The 23,436-nt window shown below is 38.5% G+C and overlaps 1 long non-coding RNA gene across 2 annotated transcripts in view; it reads left to right on the top strand.

Moving 5' to 3' along the window:
- LOC137448586 (uncharacterized) overlaps positions 1-23,436 on the top strand; it is a 504,441-nt gene that overhangs the window by 109,842 nt on the left and 371,163 nt on the right. For both annotated transcript variants that reach the window (XR_010989146.1, XR_010989145.1), the window contains exon 2: positions 17,798-17,855. This is a non-coding gene — a long non-coding RNA (uncharacterized lncRNA). The remainder of the gene's footprint in view (positions 1-17,797; positions 17,856-23,436) is intronic.

Here is a 23,436-nt window from a genome sequence, read left to right as displayed (position 1 = left end):
TATTTCCATCCTCAAAACAGGTCAGATTTTCTGAAGATACTTAAGTTTCCTTACTGCAGCTAAAACCTTATGTGGACCACATCTGCATTGGCCTTCCCCTTCTCTCTTACGTGTTCCAGTTATCCTAAGCAGAAAATCCTGTGCATTGTCACCTCCTGCACGCTACCTCCCTGAAGTGCTGCTTCTCCCCTAAAGCCTCCCTTGTTTACTGGGAAGGAGATGGGTAGCTGTAGAGGTGCAAGATCCACTACCAAATCTACAATAAACTGCATCCCTGTTTTCAGGAGATACCAAAATCTGAACATTTACTGTGTGCAAAGCTTGCAGAATGTCTGTTGATAAATCAAAATTACTTTGAGGTGCTGATGAACTGAAACTTGGTCTCCCATGGGCCTATATAATCTTTGTGGAAAGGAAAGAGAGGCACAAATGCCTGGAGGAAGGTTAAGGAGGCTTTTTATAGCTCAGTACCTCTGGAATGGGGTTTATTTCACTACCTAGCTAGAGGGGGAGCTTGAGGCAGTGGCTGTAGATACCATTGGAAAAGTGCATGGATGACTTAAAACATGAATTTTTGTGACATGATCTTCTGTTACTCAGTGGTGATGTCTTTTTGCTGATTGTAGGAACAAAGGCAGTCATAGTGACAACAGATTAAATGAGAACAAAAAATTCCAAGTGTATACATTAATAGAAAGAATCAGAGAATGGAAAATGAAGTAAAAGGTAGGACATTCAGATGGCAATCTTACAACATTGCCGGCATAAGATTCTGTAGCTTTTAAAACTCTATTCATGAAGCTAAAGATGGAATTGTCAGCCTTAACTTTGAATTTTCCAGATTTTAGCAGTTTGTGTTAAACATTAATGTTATTGGAAATAGGTTTTTATCCATGTGTATTAAAGGTTTGTTTCCCAAAGTCTCTGCTCCCAAATGTGTGAAATTCAGCAGCTAGCAAATATCAAAGCAAGGAGATTTTTCAGCTCAGAAAGTTACCTTTAAAATTGAAGATTAGTCTTTCACTGTATACTTTTTCTGAACAATTATTAGCATCTCTCATTGTTCTGTCTATTGTATTGAAAGAGATATGCTTTGATGGTATCATTTTAATTAACTCTTGCCATGTTTTACTGAAGTTCAAAGGATTAGGCATTGTTTATGTACGCCATGACACTCAGGTTACCTGAAAGAAGTAAATAAAACTGTAGGTCAAACTGTATTAATGTGTCTTGCCAGCTATTATTGCATCCACTTTGGAATAGCATTTATCCTGTAATTTGTGGTTGTTAGCCTGTAATTTCCGCAGTTACATTCTGAACACCTCAAGTTTTCCCTAATTTTTGCAGTGTTTACATCACATATAGTCAAAGATTCAAATGGAAAAATGAGTTACCAATTTTTGTTTGAGCAACTTAACATTTCCTTCTTTAGAAAATATTCAGGGGCATCACTCCAGCTATTTGCCAAGTTCATTTATCTGTGATATTCTTTTAGATTCAATTTGCTGCCCTTTACTTTCCTCCATTTTGTATTTACTTTATTCTTTGTGGTCATCCCATCTAATCTGTCTGTGTCTACCTGATTGGCCTGATATATCCATGTATCATTTCCTTAATGATTTTATTATTGAAATAACACTTAGCATTTGATACTTAAGCATACATTACAAAAGCTTAATTTTCTCATTAGTGGATCAAATTTCCATACTGCTCCCACATTCAGCCTGCTTTTTGTGTTAGGTAAGCCTTGCTGAATGTTGTAATGTTGTCCAAGAGCTGGAATGCAGATCTCTCTCTCTCTCATTTATTTTTTTTCCCCTTTTAATCTGTATTAGTGAATGAAAGCCACTTAAGGTTCTGGTCAGTGAAGATGCAAGATTTTTTTTCACTGCACAACTTGAACTTTAAGCCCTTGCTTCTGCAAAGGGAGCAGAAGTTGAACTTTTTAGCCACTTCTGCCATCCATAGCAAATGCTTTAGAAACTTCTGTGGCTTTTATTTATACATTTTATGTCCAAATTTACCAGATTAACTTGTCTTTGTTTCAGCTTCTTTCAGCAGAATAATTGACTTCTGAGAAGTGCACTGCTAATAAGAACAACTCACAAATTACTTTCATTGTTACCCTCTCCTTTCTTGAGCATTTCCAGATATTTCATATCCCTGTAACTCTTCCTGTACAGAGCTTCTGTTACTGCCTTCTGTCTAGACGCCAGTAGTGGGAGCCTTTCCCAGAAGCTGACTGCTCCATTCCCATTCTTCTGTCCTCCCTTGTCTTCCTAGGGCCTAGAAAAGATTTCCAGAACTTGTTTTCTAAAACTTCTATTAAAATTCCTGTAAGATCTCATGGATTTGTTCCTTTTCTTTTCCTGCTCCTCCTATTCACCTTCATGTTGCCAGGTAGTCATGTGTCTGATGTTGTGTGACTGTGCGTTACTGTAGTGCTTGCAGTATCTATCAAGACAAGTCATGATGTAATGCTGTGTCTCTGTATCCAGCTGCCTCAACAGTTTCTTATGTGATTTCATATTTCTCCATCTTACTTCTCTCTGTCTTTATTCTGTGCATGCTTTCAAATTATTTAAATTCTGGTTTTTTGCTATTAGCCCTCTGGCTCTGGGAAGTGCCTGAGAAATCTGCTGTTACAAAATATTCTGGATGAAAAGGCTATTTTTCTTTTGTTGAATGGTTAGAATTATTTAGTAGTTTTTGTTTAGACCAATATTGTGGTTTACTTAAAAGAGAATGTCCTTGTTTTTCTAGTGAAGCATAACTATTACCCAGTTAAGCATGTTGCTTGTCTAGTGAACAGTGTAACACTTAAGCAATGTTGAATTTTATTCTGGGCATTTTTCGTGTGTACGTCTTTATCATGACAGAGACTTTTTGGTGATAGAATGGTAGAGAGCTAAAGCGGCCAGCTAGGTGCTGTGATCAACAGTGGCCTGCAGTTGAGTTCTGTGTTGTTAGACTGCTTATTTTAAAATTCCTTTTCTAAGGTTGATAGGCTGCAGCTGAAGTTCATTGGCTTGTCTTTGTTATGGGCAGAACTCCAGTACTAGGGCAAATTAAAAACTGCTATTACCATTATATGTGTACTCTTAGAGTGCATTTCTCTTCTACTGAGAGCCAAACACGTATTTGCCTATTTTGAATGTCGGAAACCAAAGAAGCAATGCAATAGAAACAATTTTTACTAGTTCATAAATAAATTGATGCTGGATAGCAAACCTCATTATATCTGGATTAATCTGTTAAAGAAATGAAAATAAGTGAGCCTTCCTGTCTTTTTGTCTGTTATTTAAGAAAATGGCATGATCTCAAGAGAACATCTTCAACTAAGAGAGCATGAGTGCACAGAATGACAGTTACAAATGATTTTATACAACAGACAGACAAATTGTGCTGATTGTCTGTATTTAAAAAAAGAAGAAAAAAAGCCTGGCCTAAAAGACTACAGTAAATCACGAAAGTGATCTCAAGTGAACAGAGATAGATTTCTGGAATATGGTGTGCAATGAAACCACTGACCTCTTATACAAGGGTTCATGTCTTTTTCTACAGAAACAGATGGGTAATAGCATAATGCTGAAATCATGCTCTACATAATATGGACCTAGTGATTGCAGACCTGATTGCTTGCCATATGGTTGCTGAAGGGTTGAAGAGAAAATGGGATGATATGCAAACCCTTTAAAAGCAACATTTTTATTGAATGGCCATTACATTAAAACTCAAACTCTGCAAATGAAAGGAAGAACTGTGGTGAATAATGATGAAATAACAAAACAATAAGAGAAGAAACACAATAGCATGTATTTGTTTTCAATATGCAAAATAATACTCTCTTTTTTTTTTGTCATTTTGTCTTGTGTTATGAGCATTCAGTGGAAAGTTGGTGGGACATTGCTGCCTGCAGGGCACAAAAACAGTATAGCAGAGCATTGTAGTATTTGCTAGGTCAGGCAGAAAAAGAAAATAATCACTTGTCTCAAAGGAAAAGCTTCTGAGTGAAATGCTAACTAAAATATGCAACTTGTGTATATAAACCACATTACTGAGAGGCTCATGGAAAGCCTTCATGAGACTTGGTTTATCAAGACTGAGTTCTACAGCCTACTGTCTGTCTCCGGAAAGCAAGCTGTTTTTCTCACCGAGGAGGTCTTTTGTGTTTTTCTTTTTTCTTTCTTGGTCCATCCTGGTTACTGCTAAATAGACTATTGTTTGGTTTGGTTGGGTTTTGGTTGTTGGTTGTTTTTTTTATTGACACCTGTCAGGAAGTTACTCAATGTAATTAGAAAAAATGCAGAGAGCTAGTATGTAACTCCTCACTTCCTGATGCATGCTTGCCTGGAAGAAGCCTCTTCGTAGGAAGAAGATTATACATAGCACTGTGACCACAACTTGATGGCGATGCCTACTTGCATGCTGAGGAGAAGTGTATGTGAAAGTGTGATGTGGTGAGAATGCTGGCAAGTCTATGAAACTGGTGAGATAAGGAACAGGGTCTGAAAATTGTGGTTTGATGAGCAGGTTCAGTATAGTCTCTAATGAAACACTAATGGCCGCTGCTCTGTTTTGCTGTTGTAGGTTGATATAGGGAGAATATCCAGTGGAGGAAATCTATAAATTAAGACCAGTCTAAAGGTTATAAATTTGGAGTTATGTAACATGAGCCACTGAAAACTGGATGGACTTTGCCTTCTCTGGAGACTTATTCACATATGAAAACACAGATTGCTGACTGCTTAGTGCAGAGTGGACCTTACCAGTTTTTAAGACAATGATGCCAAAAGGATACTTCCATTTGTAACGTGAGATTAAAACATCCTACAGTGATGTAACTGTCCTCTGTCAGGAGACACACCTCACCTGGCAAGGCATGTCCAGTCTCTGCTATCTAGCACACATACATGTTTCAAAAGAGATGGGTAAGGGGTCATCAGTTCATTTTAGCAAATGCAGCATTCTAAGGTGCTGTGTGGCTACACTGCTTCACAAGTGGGTACCTCAATAGATGAGTCTTTATAAGGCTGTCCTCTCAACAGCATGCTACCCAAGAGCTTCCAAAATCAAGACAGGGTAATACAGCTATCTCTGATTAATCACTACTACATACAGACTTCCTTAACTTGACAGGTTTGTTCAAAGCATCCCATAAATTACAGTCTGTTTGACTACAAGAATGAAAAATATTTGTTTGAAAAATTATTTTCAGAGACATCTTCCTTCTATGTGAACCTCAGGATCATCCTCAGGATTGGAAGGCTTTTTGGTGGCTGCTCATCTCATTTTAATTTCATTTGGAGGCCTAAGAACATATGACAAACTGCATGTTCCAGTATTTAAGACTTTTTAAGTATGGTAAAAGAGATTTTAATATGATGAGAAGCAATTTCCTCCAGTCTTTAAAACTGAGTCTCATACTGCTGGACTAGCGTATGGCAGCAATAAGTTTTGCATAACTTTTAAGAGCCCACGCTGGCCTACTTAACAGGCATCCACTGCTACATAATGTATTTAGGTCAAGTATTGTGTTTGAGCTTATCATCAATCTTGTAGTAGTCCAGCTCACTGTGAAAGCCACAGGTAGAGGATCGATGCAAGCATTCTATAGGATAGAAAATATTCCTGTCATTTTCTTAAAGAGAAGGCTATCATTGTAGTGGTGTTATCTGCTGGATGCTTTTTCTTTTGAGAAACAGCAAGGATTGCCAGTCACAGCCTCTGTCCCTGTCCCCACCTCCCCCAGCCTGTGCTGCTGCACCACTGGTTTGTCTTCTGGTGTTCTGTGGTGAAAAGCATGTCCAAAACCATCTGTAATAATTGATTTTTTTTTTTTAACCAGTTCATTTGGGCTAGCAGTACACATGGCAGTTTGAAATCTCTGACTTTTCCTTCCTTTCTGTATTATAAAACTGGCAATTTTTCCCACCTGTATGCAAACATAGAAGAGGTCCTTTGCTAGGAATCATCCTTTTGTTAACTAATGCTAGTATTTGAAAAAATTGTGCTTTGCAACAGTTACAATGCATGCATTTAGGGGGAGCCTGTAGCTCTTTCTGCTCTGGCCCTGCAGCACTACAAAGTGGAAGCCGGATCAGTGTCCATGGATGCATGCACTCTGTCTCCTGCGATCTAGTTTTGGGATGATGGGAGAGACAGATTCTTGTATATGACCAAAGAGACTGGACTAAGCAATCATTTCTCAAAAGCAATGTGCTTCCTTTCTTTTGTTCCTGCCATAGGTGCAGTTGGTGTTTCAGCAGACTGTTAGAGCATGGGTTTTAATAAAATGATGCCAGGGTACTTAGTCATCCCAATAACACTGGCAAAGTACACCTTGCTTTGTGCAGTAAATTGTTGCAATGTTATGTGACATCTTAATGCTCTGATAGGATGTGAAAGACAATAACACACTAAGAAGACCAGGAAAAGCCCTTTATAGCTACTGAATAATATATTGGCTTTTAACACTATATATGTGTAAAATTTTTACCAGACGTTGTATATTTTATTGAGATCAAAACTATACAACTTCACACATGGTGTGAACTGGTTTGATATGGTATTCATTACCTCTACTAGCTGTAAATACTTGCAGCCCAAGTTCAAAGCTATTCTCAGGGCTGATAAAATGCCATCTTCTTTGTGCATAAACTATCATGTGAATGGACTTGCAAGGGTCATTCTTAGTACCTAAAATGTGCAAATGTGGGCACCTGTGATCGGCAGCTAAAATACGCAGGTGGGGAAAATGCTTCTAAAACTGACGTATATTGTGCTGTGGATCTGCAAATCCACACTGCACTTTCTGTCATTGCATGGTAATGTATGAACTGGGAAGGAAGAGTTGCATGGCAATGAAATGTGCATGATAAAATGTCCAATTTATACACGGATGCCAGGAGTTTGACAACTTGTATCCTCTGCTGCTTTTTTAAATGCTGTGCACACATTAACAGTTCATGTGACAAATTAGCTTGTACTATCTGCTCCTGTATTCCAGACAGAACTTCCACGATGTTATTTGCTTCTTTAAATACTTTTGGAGGAAAAAAATAAATTAATTGTAATATAGTACATTTTCACAAGTTAAGAGTACTGAGCCTTCACTCTGAGCTCTTTTGCCTTAAATTACACCTTAATGTTGCTTTAGCATGGTTTAATTTGTGATACAGCAGCACTTTTTCCAACAGAGAAGCCTTACTTCCAGAGTTTTGGCTTATTGTACATAAAGATTGTTTTAAAATAATGAGCTTTAGTTCTGCCTAAATAAAAAGCCAATAAATTAAGCTTCTTTACCATTGGATTTTGATGACACTCAGAAATATCTAGTTTACATTTTTCTGCAGTAAATTGTATGATCTTCAAATTTCAGAAAGAATTTCCATAGTATAATTTCATTTCAGTAAGAAGTTGTGAGTTCCTTGCCTCAAGTTCACCCATACTGGAATGAGAATGAGTGGGCAGAGGTGAAATTCCTTCTGTCAAACAGAGTCGATGGGTGGGGGAAAGGAGGCGGTCGTATGAAACAGAGACACTAACATCTGCTTATACACTAATTTATTTATATGCATGAAAGGGAGAATGCATCTTACTCAGGATAATGTAAAGAACCATAGCACAAAGTATTTTTAGGCACTATACTGGAAATTACAGTTTTGTTTCAGGTAAATTCAGGAGTTATGAAAAATGAACAGTTGTTCTTTTAGTTCTAAATGCAAACAAATAGGCTATTTGTTTTAGGGACATAGTTGTGTTTCCCCAGCTGTTGCTGCAGCTGAATATTGGGTACATACATTGCTTTTCTTGATCTTTTAAAGGTATCTCTGTGTGTGAAAAAAAGGGAGGGCAAAGGACAAAGAAGGAAGATGTTCATTCAGATATTCTATAGAGATTGATGAGTTTGATATTTTAAGCAGGTACACAGAGGCCAGATAAAATGTTGGAAAAGTTGCAAAAGTTTCTTGCTTCTCTTGTGAAAGTTCCTATTTGCTAGGGCAGCTGCTGTAAAAAGAAGTGTTCAGACATGAGCAGTCAGCTTCAGAATCAGGTTCTGAATGTGCAAATTCCTTTTGCAGGCGCATTTGATTCCAAAATTTGAGGAAAAATGGTAGAGAGAACATTCTCTAATGTAGGATGAGGTGGGTGTACTTGGGGCGGGGGTGGGGAGTGGTTCTAGGGTTTTATTACAGCTTTTCTAATTTCTTAGAAAGCATGAAGCGCCTTCTAATCTTTCAGATGTCTTTTTCCTCTCTATGTGACAATTCGACAGCATATCAATTGATCTTTCTCCAAACATGTTGAAGCACTTGAAACCATTTCTTGCCATGGTGCTATTTATAGCAATTCACTAAATTAAAAAATGCCGCCTTCCCCTTGCAGGTATATGCATCATTTATAGTCTGCCTTCATTATATTCTGTACTGTATAAACTCCTGTAGGAGAGTGGTTATGTAATGCCCTTGTGTCATTACATTTACATGCATTAAATTCCTGGCAGAATCATATTCACTGTAACAAAAGGTTCATTAGCAGGACAAAAATGCTTAACTTGGGAAACTGCTAGAAGAAGTGAGACACATTTTCAGGCTGATATTGTTGATATGCAATTATATATTATGTACAGAGTTGATCTGGGATTAGCTAATCCCAAATGACGAGTATAAATGTGATAGAAGTTGTTAATTCAAATCTCTTTCTTCACTATAACTTTGAATAGAAGTTATCTTCATTAAATCTAGACTGCAGGTAAGGGCGACCCAGTGAAGTTAATAGAGCAATGCCATTTACACCACATGGGAGCTTTACATAATACTAGCACTTACTTTGTAAACTGCAAATGTAGAAGAAAAAGTTGCCCAGTTCACCTTATTTACATGTGCAACTAGTGCAAAACAAATTTATAGCCTCGATTCTGTTACGCATTTAAATCTGTTCTTTATTCTCCCACCTCCTCTCCCCTGTGTTGAAGCATAATGGTGGGTGCTTTCAGAGAGAGCACCTGAGCATATTCTTCTGCAGAATGTCATGTCTCTGCCTGAACTAACTTTGGAAATTGATCATTTTAGTTTTGTTGAAATGGCAGTTAAATAGGAAGAATATATCAAGAGTTAAAACTTCATTACCAGAGAGCAATAAAAATGCATCAAGCCTGGAATATTGTCTAGAAGATCAGATTTCTTGGTTATGTTGACACTTTAAAGAAATACGTTTATTTAAGGAATAGAAATTCTATACCCTGGCATACTGCAGTGATAAATTGTAGTCTAGTTAGGCCATCTCTGATGGTCTAATTTTATCGCCTGACAATGGACTGTTGCTACATACATGAGAAAAATCTGCCTCTCTCTAGTACTTCAGTAGGGCTATGCTGAACAGTATTTGAAATCTGAAAACATTTAATTGTATTTGCAAACACCTTTCACTGGATTCTAGCTAGGAATAAGGGATAGATGTGCTAGATATAGCACAGAGAAGCTTAATCTGCATGTAGTTTCTGAGTGAATGAGAATAAAACACTTTGAGAAAAAAATGGAAATAGGAACACTTAAATGTCTGACATGACTTACATGTCTGACATCTTACCTAAATTTAGATGTTATGACTGTTTTAATAATCTGCAAAATCTTCTGAACAGGTGCAGATTCTTCTAAAGGGCTACCTGGCAAACACTGTGGTAAATGTATCTAGTTGCTCCCAGAGTTGTGAGGAAGATATTTTAAACATATTTTACAAAAAGTTTTGCTTGTTCTGAGTTTTGCAGGTGGTGTCCCAGGTTGACTTGTTAGAATGATAAGGAGGGACAAAAGATCATTTAGTGGAAGAGGAACTCTGTCGTTACTCATGCTGAGAGCGTCTGTCTTACCCCTTGCTTCTGTATTTGAGCACTGAATAGTTTATGGATACTTTCTTCTGGTTTTAGTTATGGGAGACATTCTTGTGGGATGGTGAGGTGTCTAGCTTGAATTGTCTTTTCTGAGTAATACATACATGCCATTGCAATTGCTTCAAGAGAAACAGAGAAGTCTTGAAGGATGAAGTGTAAAGTCCCCAGTTAATTTCCAGCCTGGCCAATGTGACCCCAAGTGCCTTCTATGAAAAACAAGAGAGAAGAAATATTGGCTTCAGAGGAAAATGCCCAATATTTAATTTCTGCATAGGGGTATGTTGTGTTTTGACCCAAAGTTGTTTGTTTCAGTTTTAATAAATCAGTGTGGAATTCTGCAGGAAAGAAAAATCTCTTCAGTAGAAGCCATACTGTGCTTTTAAAATTTTCTCAAGTAGATGAAGGCTGTCTTGCATTTGCTTTCACTCTTGAGCATCTTTGAGAATGCTTTGTGGAAGGATAGTGTCGAAGTTTGATCTTTAGCTATCTGTATCTCTTTGAAATAGTATCAAGGATGCTGCAGGTTTTGAGACATCTACTATCAATTGGAGCTTCTGAAAAACAGGGAGAGGGGTTTAAAGTAAAGTACTTGGCACACCTTATTACTTCAGTTGTGAGCTGATTAAAAATGCTCTCTTTATGAATCAAGTGAAGCCATATTTGAAGTCTGCATAATATAACTGAAATAAGTCTACAAAGCTCAGGTGCTTGTATACATTTACTCTTTTTCCTGCTCCTAAATTCTCTCTTCTCTTATTCTAGTGATGTTTCAGTACTGCTGGGTTAATGATGTATTTCTGTAGGATAGAGGTAAGCTATCCAATTTGGTTTGTGGAAATACATACTTCAAGACATAAGAATTCCAAAACCCCAAAAGGTTGGGTGAAGATATAGTGTTCCCTGTTTGGTCTGCAAATTCTGCATTGCTGCTCACACAGATGGGTTTCCATTGTCTGTTTTCAAGCACTTGATTTCTAGATTTGTGCCCATTACTGGGGTTCAGGCTTGGAAATTACGACTTCCATTTTTTTATAACTCTCATTTTGAGGATAAAATGGTCTGTTTCATTGTGGGAAAGCAGAGAGCTCTCTTCAAAGGTAAATAAATTAATTCTTTTCATAGAATAACAAAGGGGGAAAAGTGTGACCATCAAATAAATTCAGATATGTTTAAAAAGGCTGATAAAAGGCTAAAGGAATTGCATGAAAGAGGCAGGAGAAACTTCAGAAGTACATAAGATGCTATTAGCTTTTTACTTTTAGCTTTCAGTCTCTGTATTGATGTAGCAGTTGTGTGTTCAATCTACAGGAGCCAAAAGGTCTGCGAGAGTAATGGAAACATGTAACTGTGCTCACACATACTGCCAGGCAAACTAGAGATTTCATCCTCAAGTCTGGCAATGGGCATGAAGCATGGGATCAGGGTGGTCATGGTCCATATCATGTTAAAGAAAATATTCAGACATCTTGGGTGCGATTAGTGACTTACTGTAGAGTTTGTGTGCTGGCCAGTGCTCCCTTGTGCTTCCATCTGAGCTCTGTGCAAAGGAGTAGAAGCTCTTCTCTCTGCGTAAGGAGACTTTCAGAATATCTGCTTACACATCATCTCTGTTTTCTGGACCACAAGGGGAGTGTGACAGGCTGAAATGAGTGGAGGTGGAGATGTGGTTATGAAGATTTTCCTGTGCTATCCTTTTCCTTGACAAGTTTATGGATCCTAAAAGATGGTGGATGTTGTACCCATCAAGGAAGGATTTTATTTTCATTCACAGCATGGATGGAAAAGGGCTGTATTTATAGAATTCCTCTGCAGATGTAGGGAATGAGTCTTGGGTTTGATTTTATCCATATTTAGCCTTAAACTCAGAAAAGCTTAATATGCAAATGGCTGAGTTTCAGTACAGTGAGTGTGTTCAGTGAAAAAATTTCCTTGCAAAAATTTCAAGAAAAAAATTAAGAAGGTTTGGTATTTCCTTTCTTCCCTTCTCCTATCAAGAGTAGAACCAAAAATTGAAAAAAGGACAATAGTTGATAAAAATCCACCCCCACCCCCACCCGCCCCCACCAGTACGCCCCCACCCTCCAACCAAAACAAACAAAGTGAGAGAATCGGTGTTGATTTTAGGAACTTTCATTGACTTGATTTCCCTCTAAATACATGTAGTGTATTTTTTAGAAAAAAGGATTGCTTTAAGATTCTTGAAAAGATTTGGGGGAAAATTTCAACTTTGTATTAGGCAGATTTTGCAGATGTTTTTGGATGCAAGTTTAAAGTGTTCTGACTCAAAACAGATGCCGTTTAGAAAAGAAATTTTGGGGTCTTCCTTCTTAGTAACTTGACAAGGTGGTTTTCTCATGTCAGGCCTCTCTTGATCACTCAAAAGATACTGGAATAAATAAATAGCACTTCCAGTCTTTTAGTCCAGCTTCTTTAAATATTACTACAACAGTGATGAACATAACTCTTTTATTTGCCAAGTTTGTAGGTCGAGACTAGGGGCACTCTTGGCATGGTGCGGGGACCTGGCAGTGTTCTGAATCACTCTGGCTGAGTTAGCCACAGTCTCCAAAAACCATTTGCTGATCTGCTCTTTCCACCCTAGGGCAAACTCTTTGGATAAGACAAGGTAAGAGCCTATTTTCCTCCAAGGGCTTAACTCAAGAAATCCCTCCACACAGGGTCATGGAAGTCCAGCCCTTGTGCAAATGCAGAGGAGGGCAACAAAGCTGGTGAAGGGCCTGGAAAATAAATCTGATGAAGAGCAACTGAAGGAGCTGGGACTGTTTAGTTTGAAAAAGAGGAGGCTGAGGGGAGACCTCATAGTGGCCTATAACTACCTTAAAAGGACATTGTGGGGATGCTGGTACTGGTCTCTTCTCACAGGTAATTAGTGATAGAACAAGAAGGAATGGCCTCAAGCTGTGACTGGGTAGGTTTAGACTGGACGTAAGAAAAAAATTCTTTGTGGAAAGAGTGGTCAGGCATTGGAATGGGCTGCCCAGGGAGGTGGTGGAGTTGCCAACCCTGGATGTGTTTAAGGATCATTTGGATGTGGTGCTTCGGATTATGGTTTAGGGTAGAACCTTGTAGAGTAGGGTTATCAGTTGGACTTGGTGATCCTGGGGGTCCTTTCAAACCTGAACATTTCTGTGATTCTGTGAATGGTGAGATGCATTCATACTGCTTGTGCCAATCACAGATCTTCCCTGCATTTTGTGCTTGGGTTGTCAGGGTGCAGTGAGCACATCAGTTTAAGGCGAGTTACCATTGTCAGGTATCGACATTCCTACTACTGAAGTGGAGGGGGTTTTATCCTAAACCTTCTGTATTCTGATCTTATTGAATTAGTGGTGGTTTATGCATGCATATCTGCATGTTAACAGTGTAATGTTTTTCATGGCAGGAGAGTGATTTTCTGATTTATTTCTACTGCTGAACATTCTTCACTCTAGCTATAAAATAAATACAATGGAGTTTAGAGTTTTGGTTTTGAAATGCCCTGTAAACCTCAAATTAGAAAAGTAAATCTGTGAATGTATAGGGTTATCCTCTCCTAAATCTCTCTGTAAACTCTGATCACCAGTGCTGTAAGGAATATTTTCTGTTTAATTGGAATTTAGCAGAAAAAGAAAGTACATAAGGAAAACCAAATCCTGGTGTTCATGCATATTCTGGTTTTGTGTATATATGTATGTGTGTGTATGTATATGTGTGTATATATATATATATATCTAAAAGTTAGTGGTTCTACATTTGTTAAATGGATTACTTCTTTTGCATGTATTATAATCTACTCTTCAGGGCAAACACTTTATTTATGATTTGTTTTCTATGTAATACAATGACAGGCAGCTTAAGCATCCAGTCAAGAAGAATCAGGTGTAGGATCTCAAAATGGAAAACTTCTGTAAGGAGTGGCCTATATAGATTTGTGAGTTTCTCTATGCATATTGCAGGAGTGAAAAAAAAAGTCTTAAAACTCTGAAATAAGCAGGCCAGGAATAAGAGAGGTTCAGGAAGTACAGGCTGAAATCCCAACAGAAGCTGGTGGGAGATTTATTACTGACTTCAGTGGATTTAGGATTTCACTGAGAAGATATTTAGATGCTTTTCAAAATAAAAATTGACCTGCTTAATAGTAGCCCAAAATATTCACTTCATAGCTTCTGTCCTGCTAAAATAGAGATTCCAAGAACTGTAGGGAAGTAAAAGTGTATTTCAAGTGAGAAACTTAAGATCTTTACACATTATGCTCTTGTTAGTTTTTCTGGATAGAGGAAGTGGGTAAGCTGGAATTGTTATGATCCATTGCATGTTGTAAGCACAAGGGAATCAAAGAGAAACTAGTGCATTTCAAAAAGTGCCTTTGGCACCATACCTCACAGCAAACTCCTGGACAAGCTGTCAGCCTGTGGCTTGTACAGGAGCACTCTGCACTGGGTTAGGAACTGGCTGGAGGGCCGAGCCCAGAGAGTGGTGGTGAATGGTGCCACATCCAGCTGGCAGCCAGTCACTAATGGTGTCCCCCAGGGATCAGTGCTGGGCCCCATCCTGTTCAATATCTTTATTGATGATCTGGACGAGGGGATTGAGTCCATCATCAGTAAATTTGCAGATGACACCAAGCTGGGGGCAGGTGTGGATCTGTTAGAGGGTGGGAGAGCTCTGTAGAAGGACCTTGACAGGCTGGACAGATGGGCAGAGTCCAACGACATGAGATTTAACACATCTAAGTGCCAGGTTCTACACATTGGCCACAACAACCCCAAGCAGTGCTACAGGCTGGGGTCAGAGTGGCTGGAGAGCAGCAAGGCAGAGAGGGACCTGGGGGTACTGGTTGATAGTAGGCTGAACACGAGCCAGCAGTGTGCCCAGGTGGCCAATGGCATCCTGGCCTGTATCAGGAATAGTGTGGCCAGAAGGAGCAGGGAGGTCATTGTGCCCCTGTACTCAGCACTGGTTAGGCCACATCTTGAGTCCTGTGTCCAGTTCTCGGCCCCTCAGTTTAGGAAAGATGTTGACTTGCTGGAACACATCCAGAGAAGGGCAACAAAGCTGGTGAGGGGTTTGGAGCACAAGCCCTATGAGGAGAGGCTGAGGGAGCTGGGGTTGCTTAGCCTGGAGAAGAGGGGGCTCAGGGGAGACCTTATTGCCATCTGCAACTACCTGAAGGGAGGTTGTAGACAGGCGGGGGTTGGTCTCTTCTCCCAGGCAACTAGCACCAGAACAAGAGGACACACTCTCAAGCTGCACCAGGGGAGATTTATGCTGAATGTTAGGAAGAAGTTCTTCACAGAAAGAGTGATTGGCCATTGGAATGTGCTGCCCAGGGAGGTGGTGGAGTCGCCGTCACTGAAGGTGTTTAAGAAGAGACTGGATGAGGCACTTAGTGCCATGGTTTAGTTGATTAGATGGTGTTAGGTGATAGGTTGGACTTGATGATCTCTGAGGTATTTTCCAACCTGGTGCATTGTATTGTATTTGTTTGTATTGTATTGTATTGTATTGTATTCTGAAGGAGAGTGTAACAGAACTCCACTGTTGGATAGATTTAAGGAACTAATTCTTCCCAGGGAGTAAGTAAATCCAGGGTTTGACCAAATTTCTACCAAAGTTACACCCAAAGGGATGACACTGAGTATCTTCTTTTTGTTTTGCACTGTTTACTTCTGGAAAACAACAAAGTATAAATAAATACATTAAGATCTAGAACTGCAGAACAGGGGAAAGAAATTAGTTTGCCACAGAAGATTTGTATTTTTTTTTAATATACATCTTTAGTTTGCTTTGATGTCTGTAATTAAATCACTAATTAAGTGTTTCTGTTGCAATGGTCATGATTTTATTACATATTTGCCATGAGTTTTTCACTCCCCACTAACAATATCTGTTTAACCTTGGTGTGTGGTGGTTGAAGCTTCCCCCCCAGCATTAACTTCAGCCAGACTACCTCAGTTAGAAGTGGTCGAGGCCCCGTCCCTGGGGGTGTTTAAGAGCAGGCTGGATGAGGCTCTGGCCAGCCTGATCTAGTGTGGGGTGTCCCTGCCCATGGCAGGGGGGATGGAACTAGATGATCCTTGTGGTCCCTTCCAACCCTGAATGAAACTATGAAACTATGAAATGAAGCTGTATTTATGAGCAAAACCTACACTCTACAATGGAATGCAATGAATATGTACAAAATATAGAGGATTTACATTATTATACAGATATTTACAATTAGCAAACAACACAAAAACCCCCTGGTCAAAAAGACCAGGGAAAGCCATTCCACTGCCCCCCCCCCCCCCCCCAACCCCATTCCAAAAGAGAGAATAGGGGAGAGAGAAAGCAGTGGGTTAGACTTATCCAAGGCCAGCCAGAAGCACGTTATCTCTCTCAAGTGTAGCAGAAATAGCCAAGATCAGAAGTGAAGAGAAAAAGAATGGGAAAAATTGTTATGGTACAGCTCCTCTTATCCCAGCTAATTATCCAATGAATTTGTTTAGAATGATCTTTTGCTTTCCTTTTTACACCCAATGGTGATTTATTTCTATTTTTCTGCTTTTCTGCTCAAACTCTGCAGCTAAATTTTGAAAGCATAGCCTAAACCCACCACATAGTGCATGCAAGGAACACACTTCATCATGTAAAAGGTTAAAAACAGAGTTATTGACTGTTACCATTAACTATATCAGGAGAGTTCAAAATTCTTTGCCATAAATAAAATAATTTGTGTTGCAAAGGAGCAAAGATAATTAAAGGATGAAGCAATTGCAGTCATTAAACAATAAATATTATTTCAACACTGACTGAAGAAAATCAAACAACAACAACCAAAAAATGCAGAACTGATGGCTTTTTAAAGGAGGGGGAGAAGTTTAGCCTAGGGTAATAAAATAATTTTACAAAATAATTTGTACTCTGATCCTTTAAGCTTACTTCTGTGTCTTCTCAGAAAGCATTTGATGAGGTGAGCTGCGATTCAGCCACCTTCTCTTTTATTTTTTCCCTTTTGAGTTTATACATCATTTTTGTCAGTATATTTCAATGTATTCATTAATTTTTCTCATTTGTTTATTTTATGCAAACCATAAGAGACATTTTTTCCTCCGTGAAGATTGCCTCTTTATTTTATTTTGAAATATTTGTATATTTATTTCATTAAATGAGATAATGCTTTTTCTTATTAACATAATTTCCAGTACATTAAACATATTTCTCCACAGACAGAAGAGAGGAATCAGATTAAATGACAGTTAAATCACTTGCAGCAATTTCAACTGTTAAAAGAAATAAGTGTCTCTGTTTTCTTTGTGATCATGAGATGTGCTGTAAAGGGAAATGAAATACTAAAGAAAGGAGGGAAAACATAAAGAAATAATGACTGGCTTATTGCAGTAATACCACTGAGAAAAGAAAAACTCACTTCAAATAAAAGGAATAATAATATAGTGGTTTTGAAAGTTACCAAAATTCATTTTTTATTGATGAGATCTGTGCAAGTCTAATACTGAGTGAACTGCAGGAGGAAAAGCTCACCAAAACCCAAACAATGCCATAAACTCTGGATGATGAAAGAAGAAATAAATGCTCTGCATTGGGAGGGCCATTATTCTAAATGCCTTTAATTTTTAAAGAATGCATTTTTTATCCTATTTAGGGAAGTGGAAGGGGAAACAGGCATCCCTTGGTAAACTAACCATGCTCCTCTGCTAATGTATTGCTAAACTGGTTAGAGTTCTCCAAATGCCCAGGTGTCCTTATGGCAGAATTTCTGTGTTTCCTTTTGCAGGCCTGTGGCTACGCAAAGGGGAAGATTATCTCTTTATTAACTCTTATTATCTCTTGTTGACGATGTTCCAGCATTATTATAATAACAAATGTGTGTCTTAATTATAATTTTATTCTTATTTTAATTTCCAGAGTCTGAACCAACTGCTTTGATGAAATCCTTCAAATGACGAGGCTGTGAATTTCTAAGGTAATATTCACATTTTCCTTCACAGTTTCTTCTGTTTGCTCTTTTAGCTGTAAACAATTCCACCAGGGCTTGTTGTGCTGGGTCTTTGTAGTGCTGAGTAAGGACTAGTCCAATATTTGCCACATGCCTCACCCTTCTATCTTTCTCATAAATGTGCTCTGCAATTTGAAACTCTTTATGCACCCTGTGCCAAATACTTTGCTTTTCCTCTTTAAGATGAAGTCAGATTAGGGGTTCTTGGTATGGGGGAACTGTTTTTAGTTGTCTAATCCATCTCAACTAACTAAAATCATCCTTTTTCTAATTCCAATTGTCATCTTTTTGCTTTTAAATGTCTAATGAGAAAAAGTTGCATTGCTGTCATACAGCGTTCTACCTTATGTGAAATGGTGCAGGAAAAGTGAAGTGGAAAATTACATGGTTATAGGGTTTTTATGGAGCTGTGTTCTGGGGCTGGAAAACAGACTCTGCCTTCCTGCTTGGCGCAATTGTCTTCTGAAGCTGAGCAGGATACACTGCAGGGTCATTACAGAAGGTTTTTGCACACTGGGGTTGGTGTCCCTTGTGTCCTCTTTGAAGTTATATTTGTTGTGCCAATGGGAGCTGTCAGGGAACTGAGGTGGTAATGGAATTTAGCAGTTGAGGAGACTCTAAGAAATTATGGTGCATGTGAAAAATAATTAAAGAAATAAAACCAAGAGCATCTCTCATTGTCCTCTGTGGACATCAGACAAGTGGGGACTGCTCCCACCAAGCAGAATCACATCTGTGTTACAATGAATGTGCATCAGCTGAGCCCTGTCTCACAAATACTCTGAAGATTCTGATGGGCAAGGGTTGAGGGTTCATTCCAATTTCTGCCACTACATCACTGTGTGCACAACAGAGAGATGGTAAGTGAGAAAAGGTGCATAGAAACAGTTCTAATGATGCTCATTGTGCCCTTGCGAGTTGGGGCAGCAGTGCTATCCTTTTTTCACACACATGGAATTGAAACAAAGACTTCTGAAGTACTTTACTCCAGCTCACAGGGAAGGCTTCCAAAGACCTGTTCTAATTTGCTAGTTCCTCTTGCAAGGTCTTGTTGGTTTTCAGTTCTTGTTCAAGGTGCTAAAGGTCAGTTGTGTTGGGCTTCCTCTGTAGTCAATAGAAAGACAGGGATCTCCAGAAGAAAATTCTGATCTCCAGGTAATTTCAATCTATCCCGATGGGTTTTGGAGGCTGTCTACAAAACCATGCTTCTCTCAAAAGTACCTTATGAGAGACTTTTCCATCTCTCCACTCTGGATCCTCATGTGATTCAGTATTGCCATGAAATAGATCATTTACACTTTTGCCATTGATGGAGAAGCCCAGTGCAGCTGTAATTAGCTTTTGAAGGTGCTTGCAAAATGGCATGTGTGACCATAACTTCAATTAGTGAGCACCTGACAGTTGTGAAGTGTGACAGTCATGATTGGTGATGTGTGAGATTAGGTGAATGGATGTCCTCCACTGGATTTTGTTGAAAGCAAATCCCCCTCTAAGTAGCCATAATGTTCTTACCACTATGAACAACTGTCCTTTTTGGTCTCAGCAGTATACTGGCAGGCCAACCCAAGCCTTATCTGTGTCTTTTTCTCTAGGATTTGTTTAACATTGGCTGTAAGCGTACAAAGTAACAGGATGCATGTTCAGCTTTAGGCATACTGCTTATACTTCTGAAGTAAACATATAATGGCACTCAAAGTGCTAGCAGGTTTGAGACTGCAGTTGGTAAAAGTGTGTGTACAGAGTTTAGTTAACTGCTTTTGAAGAAACAGTTTTTAAATTAAGTAGGTGATTAAAAAGATCTGTTTCAGAATTGAACAGGTTTGTCTTTTGCCAACAGCCTCCATACTGAGGCTGTTTTTCTTCCTGTGACATTGCAAGAAACTAACTCAGTCTTTGACCAAGAGGATATGAAGCTAAATGTATTCTCAGAATAACATGATTTCGATTTTTGGAGACACATTAAAGCGTGACTACGTTGGCCTTTCTAAGTTACATAACAGCACTTTTTCTATTCCTCACCAAATATTCTTTTCAAATTTCTCATCGTGCATGATATTGCCTATTTCATGCCTCTGAAAACTGGCTGAAACAAGCTCCTTTCCTGAGTTGAGATATTTGTGGATAACAGATTATTACCTGTGATATATTTAAAAGGATGAATAAATTACAGCATTGTTTAGGCAGGCTTGCACATGTGGACAAGGTGTTTGCTGTTCTTGTCCACTGCCACAGCCAAGGTCTGTGTCAGAGTTCAGAAGGGGAGGGTTTGGGAATGTCAAGTTGCCCTTTTTTGTGCTTGGATCAGTATATTTATGAGCAGAGTGGTCTGGAATAGATACTGGAAATTTTCTTCTTCCATTTTTTGGTTAGTATTTTGGCTGTGTGACCTATTCTGTCATAGGGCTGTGTTAGTCAAATTCATCTATAGCTTGCTGATGTTACTAACTGTGACGTGCAGTGGTATTTTGTCTGTAAGGTACCCCTGTCTTCTAGAGAAAAGAGTGTGCACTGAACTCATGGGGAGACTTGGATGCATCAGGAAGGCCTGGGAGTGGCATCTTTTGGAATTTTTTGAGGAAATAGGTAGATTTTATTTTGGAGTTTGCTTTTCTTTGACACAATAAGAATGGCAAAAAGAGAGAAAAGAATAAGCTTGATTCCTCTTCTCTTCAGAGATCTCAGACAACAGAATCTCTCTACTCCAGTCACTCCAGTATATATCATTGCTCTCCTGTTGAATTGTGATGTGGCTGGACAGATTCTTCACTGAAATACGCTGGAGCAGTATGGAAATGCAAACTAATCTACATTTGCTGACCTGTAACTGTGATACAATTGTTTAACTAGAAAAATGATTCTATATGCATTACTTTCATAGTGTGGAGTTGGTCAGTACCAGTCCCTAACTGGTGAGCAAAGCTATTGGATCATCTCAGGCTTGAGTCACATCAAGTATAGGATTTTAATCTTTTTTTTGGTTGATTTTTTTTTTTTAATTTGGTGCTTTTCCCCCCAGTGTCTCTGTTCACTGTAATTTCCCCCTCATTTCTGAAATAAAATTCAAGAGGAATATTCTAGCCTCCTCTGAAGGCATTCAGTGTACTCCTTTCCCCATTGCACTTCACACCTACTCCAGTTTTCTGAGGACATGAGGTTCACCCCATTTGTCTGTACATCTTATCCCTGATCACGTTAGCATTTCTGGACCTGTTTGCAAAAGTGATCAAAGTTTCAAAGGAGATCAAAGCTTCAAAATGATTGTTTTATGAGTTGTGTAATTACTTGTGTCTGGATATGGGACAGCTATCTCAAAAGTATTTAATTGAGCAAAAGATGGACAGGACTCATTTGGTCCATTTGCTCTCTGGTGGCAGCAGGATGCTGTCCGGTCTATGTGTACATAGCCTAGGACAAGCTACAGCATTCATTGCAGTCCTTTACTTGATGAAGGTAATGAGGTGATGTGCGAGGACAAAAAGTGATCACAGAAACCAAGCTTGAATAGTTCTGATGCTTTGTTAGACAGATTATTTTTTTCTTTTCTTTAAATTGCAGCTCAAGTGGAAGAAGTGGGTTTGATGGGGAAAAAAATGGTGTGATATTTCCCTTGGTGTTTCCAGCAAGTAAATGTGAACATAATAAAATGGGTGTGTTTCTTGAAAAATGCTTGGTTAAATATTGCTATGTTTGCTGTTTAAAAAGGAGAGAGGGCAACACTACATTGTGTTTGAAAACAGAAGTGTCCTTGGTTTCCTTTCTTCACTAAGCTTAAGATACTTCATTTTTTCACTTGTAGTTTGCCTATTGATACATCGTCCCTTCCAAAACTGTCTGTGGGCCAGCTTAGCCAGAGTTTCCTACAGTTATTTTTGCACTATTGTTAAACAGTACCATACAACATGTTGCTTTCACAATTTATTGTGTGGGATCTGCACATAGTTTTCTATTGTGACATATTTGTGTGTTTGTCACTTTTCTGGTTTATATGCTAGCAGGTGGCCAGAAATAGAAACTTTTCCCCTCAATTTCCTTCTTTTGTATTGTTCAGTCTGTAGTGCCTTTACATCAATAATTTGTAGGAAGCAAATTCCTGGAATATAATTGGTTTTCTTAAAAAAGGAAGAAAAGTTTGGAGGATGCAGTTCATGTGAATTAGTGAGTAGTCTGTGCATGGCTTTATTTTGCTACTCAGGGCTGTACAGAGAGGAGAAAAGCAAACACCTATTTTTATTTAAGCTTCTCAGTTTAGTCATTTAGTCTCAGATAACTCAGCATGCCACTTGCACAGAGACTGCTGCCTGCATCAAGAGCTTTTCTGAGGCAAGCAGAGCTATTTACATAGGCAAAAATATGTCTGCCTGGATATCATTGCCTGACAAAGACCATATGTTTGCATTTATTGTATATGTAACCCCAAACCAGGCAGTACCAGGACCACATGTTCTCCAAGCACTACTTTACTGAACTTGATCTAAAACTGAGAAGAGGTTTTTACTTTTTCTTACAGTGTTGACAATGTGGTTATTGTTTGGTTTAATTTTGAGCTTGTAGAAAAGAGCATTTTTTCTTAATTTAATTTCTCCATGTTATCAGTTCTCATGTAATGCTCAGATAAAGAAATTCTTTGGTTCATGTATGAAAATAATCAATAGAAAAAGGTTATCAGTTCTGTCTTTCAGCAGTTAGATTATTAGCACACATTGGAGGACAATTTGACTTTAATTTGAGGAAAGAATGTTATTAGCATGGCTCTGTGAAACAAGGAGTTAAAGTTTTAAGCAAAACAATCAATTACTTGCATAACTTCACTTTCTTATCCATGTGGTTCAAATTTACCACATATTTTTAGCTCAGGCAATATGCAGTAACCAAAGACCAGTAAGCAGTTTGAAATTCGGTACAACAGATGTATTATGATAGATCAACTGTGTTGGCTGCTTTTGGATTTTCCAGTTAGAAGTTATTGCATATCATGTGACCCCTGATGTAAAGCATGTTGGAAGCAAAATACTAATCTTCTTCAGTTTCTCTGGTTAGCTAAGTATTTCCAAGAATACCGACTGTGATCTGAGGTGAAGACTCCCTGCAGCAATTAGGATTCATTTACTACCGGAGCATTTTATTAATTACACGTTTGTAACCACATGGCTAATCACAAAACCAGTTGCACATGTCTGTATTCAGAGATTTGTAGACAGAAGATTTAACGTAAACATAGAAACGTTAAACTACTCATCTGTATCCTGCAAGGAGATAACAAGAGAGATTCTGTTCTCTTTATGATTTGTGAACGATGCTAAGTAAATATCCATTATTAATATATAATAACTGTTGCTTTTGGCAGTTCACTTTTCATTTAATTTGATAATGTGTCCAGTAAATGAAGTAGTACAGGCTGCAGTGTTTTACCATCACAATTGCGTATTTTCAATCATTGTTAAATGAAGGCAGCTCAAGGCAAAGCTTTAACCCCCAGTAGTTTTGTATGTGATGAAAAGAGAAGACACTATCAATCTTTATTGTCTGTCTCGCTTACTGTAATTGCATT

This window comes from Melanerpes formicivorus, unplaced genomic scaffold, assembly GCF_026170545.1.
Source record: "Melanerpes formicivorus ecotype bairdi unplaced genomic scaffold, bMelFor1.0.p_v2 SCAF_25, whole genome shotgun sequence".
Taxonomy (NCBI): Eukaryota; Metazoa; Chordata; class Aves; order Piciformes; family Picidae; genus Melanerpes; species Melanerpes formicivorus.
This window is presented reverse-complemented; position numbering and strand designations above follow the sequence as displayed.